Raw genomic sequence first — 4,820 nt, 5'->3', positions numbered from 1 at the left:
CAACATCTCAAAGTCCACTTCCAGCGTATCACACACACGCCCCCAGGAACTCTCCAGTAGGGTAAGCTCCCGGCACTTTCTGCTCCTCTCTAACCTCTGTCTCTTGTTCCTATAGCAGAGGAACGGTGATTCCTTACCACTGCACAGGAACGCGGGGTTGTGGACATCTCCAAGAAAAGATAGGGTGAAGCTGAGTCCGAGGGATGGCAGAAAAGCCCCATATCCTCAATAATGACCACCTTTCTAGGCTTGGGAGCCTTGTTCAGCAAAGGGGGGAGTGTTTTATACTGATGTGAGAGGCTGTCAGTCAGCAGCAAATCAGCTCAGGCATGGCTACCTCTCTATGAGATCAACTCATTGCCTTGGTCACACCTTACAGAGAAGCTGCTGGTTACCACTATTGACAATAAAAATTAGTGGGGCCTTAGTTGTTTTGAAGAAGAACCCCATGTCTGTGGATAGATAAGTGGGCTGACCAGCGCAGGCAGAGGGGAGCCCAGTTCCTCCTCCTCTTCTCCCTGCAGCGATCTGAACAGTTCCGAAACTGCCTCCCTGAGCGTCAGCTGAGCAGGTTGGGGAACTAACCAGGGCCCTCTCTCTAGGGCCCTGTTAAATGCACTGAACTTAAAATGAAACACGAAGTGCGAATTTCAGGTTTGAACATGATGCATCAGGAAACGTGGAGGTTGGCAGCCCTTTCCTCCCTCCTGCCTTTCGGTAGCAGGTATTAATATTGTATTAAATGTTATGAGAAAGTAAGGGCTGCAGAGAGGAATGTGCTCAGATGCAATTTTGTCAAGGTTTTTATCTGTGATTATGATTCCAGATGTACAAACTCCCGGAGGAGGGAAATGAGGGGCTGCTGGCGTGTGACATGTGTTTTAAGGTGTTTGGCAGTGTTTCTCAAAGTGGTGACAAAATGTTCAATTTTATTACAGGGAATTGGTAAAAGAAATACGAATATACTAGGTCGAAGATTGTTCATCTCAGCAAAAGGATTTACCATTATTGATTAGGGTGGGGAAAGTTTGTATCTGGAGCCTGCTTAAATCATATTGTCAACAGTGTAAATCTGTCAGATCAGATTATTCTAAAGAACGATTGTAACAAAATACACAATAGCTAATTGCATCTCCCCACCTAATAATCTCCATGCAAAGATGTAAATTGCCCTGGAAGTAAAAAAAAAAAAAAGAGTAAATATTGCAACAAGATGTTAATTTTTTTTCAATTGGTATAACTATCACCGTTCCTTGAGAGTAATTTCTTTTTAACCTAACCCAGAGTATTACCCAGTCCTAGAAAGGTCATTTTGCTTGTTTTGTTAATCTGGCTGCTTTTTAGATAGAAGCACAAATAAATTTCCTCAACACAGAGAACCATATTTTGCTAAGAGAAGAATCAGGAAGGTTGTGCGGGCATGAGGGAGGAAGCACCTGAACTCTTGGCTGACAAGAGTTGTATCTTGTATCTCCAGGCACTTGGGACTAGAAAAATTCCTACCTCAGTCTTTCTTCATTCAAAGGCATCTCTGCCACCCCTCTCTGACAGCAGGACACCCCTAAACTCTATTTCCAAGCAAAGGTTTCCTCATAAACATTTTATGAGCTTCACATACACTAATCGACGCGGGTACCCAGCCAGCGCTGACTAAACTGGACGTGGATTTGGTAAATGTTTCCTCAGAACAAAAAGAGGAGTTTTTGGCTTTTAGAGGCTGGACTTGGCTCTCCCCTGAGGCCCCAATCAGGGGCTCTCAGCACACTCACTGGAGACATTACTGGATGTGGATCGCCCCATTTCTAGGACACCTCGTACGTCTCTCATCCCATTTCACGAAGAGCACAAGTATTCAGCCCTAGCCTTTCCTTAACCCAGGCTAAAGAATGTTGATTTTGGCTACCCAGCCGCTGGCACTATTTTACCATCACAAAACGTACTAGACTCCTAGCACAAATCGCACCTTCTTTGAAAGTAAGAAGATTCCTCTCCTCTGAGGTCCTGTAGGATGTGGTACATTTCCGAGGGGAACAGTGAGGTTTCAGGGGAGGGGAAATGCTTGGCGTGGTCACCACCTCTCACCCTGTGCTTTCAGCAGAGCCCTTTCTCTACCCCAACCCAACTTTTCACTGGCTTGATTAGCAAGTCTCTGCTGCTGTTTGGAAGCTGGCATTGTCTCCTTAGGTGAGGAACGAGTCATTTCCCACAAATGCTTCAGCTGAAGCCCAGCCCCTTGCTCCCTCCCCCACTTTTATTCTTCCATTAATTAAAACAACTAATGTTCCATCGATTATCTTTGCATGAATGAAAATCATTATGGGCCTTTGCAGGTATATGGGAAATTCTGTTTGCTTAAGTATTCACACTTTGATTTCCAATAGACTCATTTTCTCAGGCATAAAGAAATTCAAACAAAACAAAACAAAAACAAAAACAAAATCTCCTGACACTTTGCAGTAAAGCATGAAGACCAATAGTAACGAGCTTGTGCCGATCTCCTGCAGGAAGAAATGTTCAGATGGCCCCATTTTAGAGCTGAATTGTACTAACTGGTAAAGACTTCTAGACAGTGAAGGCAAACATTGATAGGTCATCAGACCTAGGTTTTGAATTTGTGCTTGTGTTGAGTCAGATGAGCTCATCCAAATTTACTGTGAAGCTACCGTCAGTCCTCAAAAGTAAAAAGGCAGGGGACAATCAGCTCTATTTGGAATTTCCTGGCTAGTTGGCCATTTCAGCTTGCATCTCCATTTCTGGGGGCTGCCATAATTAGAGCGATCTATTTTGCATTTACTTCTCTTTGCAAGCACTACATTATTCACTCTTTCCTGTGCTTATTAAACAGTGCCACCTGCACCAAATTCAACAAAGCTCTTCCATCAGTCAGCCCAGTAAGGATCCCGGACCATATATTATCATTAATTGAAGCTCAATTGAATAGTTGACGATAGAGGCATGAGTAAAAGCAACACATTTTCTAGGACCTGCTTATAAAAATGTTTTAAGCAAGAATAAAAATTATTCCTCAAATTGTCATTTTTTTACAAACTCATTTCATTCTCTCTGTACAGTAATTCAAGCAGCAGTGAGCAAGCCTTTTAATTAATGAACTATTCCCTGTATGTCACCAAGGTGCCTCCAGCACAAATATCCTCCTTCATAAGATACTAGCAAATGCAGTCAATATTTTGTCACCCAAAGCCTTCGAAGCTGACCACCTCGATAGCCCTAATACTATCAAAAGGACCTGAAGAACCAAGGACAAGGCTGGGAAGCAGAGGACAATTTTCAGGAAACTAGCCATGGATAGTCTGAATCCAGAGAGAGGGAGTGGCAGAAGGAAGATAACCAGAGACAGAGGAGAGGCAGAGAACGAATGTGGATAGATATCTCTGTTTAAAGACAAGCACTGAAAGTTTCTGGCAAAGATGGAACCATCTCTGAGCTCCAGCTCTGTTATAATAAACTCCATTTAAATGCTGATGATTTACACATTTTAAAGAGCGTCGAAACTCACTGTGCCTTGTTCTTTTAAGAGCTTTCTGCTTTGTTCAAACTACTGCTTATCTTTGGCATTGTCAACAGCTCTGCATCTGGGAGAGATTAATTAAGTGATAGGTCAGACACAATGAGGTGAAAGGGCATGTCCACCCAATCAGGACTGATTCATCCATTTCTAGGTGGATCAACTTTTTTGAGGGATGCCAATTTCAGTTCCATTTCCAGGGAGGATTTATCAATAGGAATGCCTGAACTCCCTCAGGAAGGAACTCTTAGCTGGGAAAAGGTTTTTCTGCACACATAAAAATCTAAAAATCTATACTCTGTCTTTTTCAGATGTGAAAACAAAATATAACTATAAATTGTATGCTTAAGTTTCACTGATCTGGGTGAAGGCTGATTTTCTTGAACATGATCCTACAAAATAGCTAATTGGGTGATTACAAATAAGATTGCCATGCAACACAATAAAAAATTTTTGAAAGTTTGCTTTCTCTCCTCCCTTTTCCCAACTGTTTCTCATTGCCCCTTCCTTTCAGAATCCACTTTTAATTTCTAGAAGGCAAAAATGAAAGAAAGAGATAGGAAAAAGAGGAGGAGAGGAGGAAAGAGAGAGAGAGAATGAAAGAGAAATAGAGAGGTTTTCTAAGTGTCGGCTGAATTTTTCCAGACCAGTCAGAGGTTATGTTTAAATCTTCACCCCTACAGGCCCCCCACACCTTCCTAAAAAAATCTTTAGATTAGTGAGAAATTAGTTACTCAGGAAAGGCTATGTGGCCAGTTCACCCTGTTCCTAACCAGAGGGTTTTAAGGACCTTGGACCCCACTCCTAGAAATGACACTGTCCCCATCTTTTCAGCAGCATGTCAGTCTGGGTCAAAATTGCAGTTGCGTGTGTGTGTGTGTGTGTGTGTGTGTGTGTGTGTGTGTGTGTGTGCGTGTGCATGTGTATGAGAGAGACAGACAGACAGGTAGACAGGCAGGCAGGCAGGCAGAAACAGAGACAGATAGGGAAGTAAACTCCTTGCCTGTGAATAATGCTCAAGTAAAGTGACTGTTTTTGGCAAATCCCAAACAAAACACTTGGAATATTTTTATTCTATTTGGGAACACCCCTACAAAGGAAGTTCACCTTTTCCAAGATATGTGTGGGAGGTGGGGAGTAGGGAGGAAACAAAGGTTTGTGGTTTTTGTAACTGACCAGTCATTTCCCCTTCTCCAAAGAAATGTAGAATGCCAGTTTCTTAACTATCCAATTCTTTAAATCATCTGGGATCTATCTATATTTATAAAACTGAGCAGAAACACTTAACAGACTG

The sequence above is a fragment of the Camelus bactrianus genome, chromosome 4 (assembly GCF_048773025.1).
Source record: "Camelus bactrianus isolate YW-2024 breed Bactrian camel chromosome 4, ASM4877302v1, whole genome shotgun sequence".
NCBI classification, from domain to species: Eukaryota; Metazoa; Chordata; class Mammalia; order Artiodactyla; family Camelidae; genus Camelus; species Camelus bactrianus.
Note: the sequence above shows the minus strand (reverse complement) of the source record.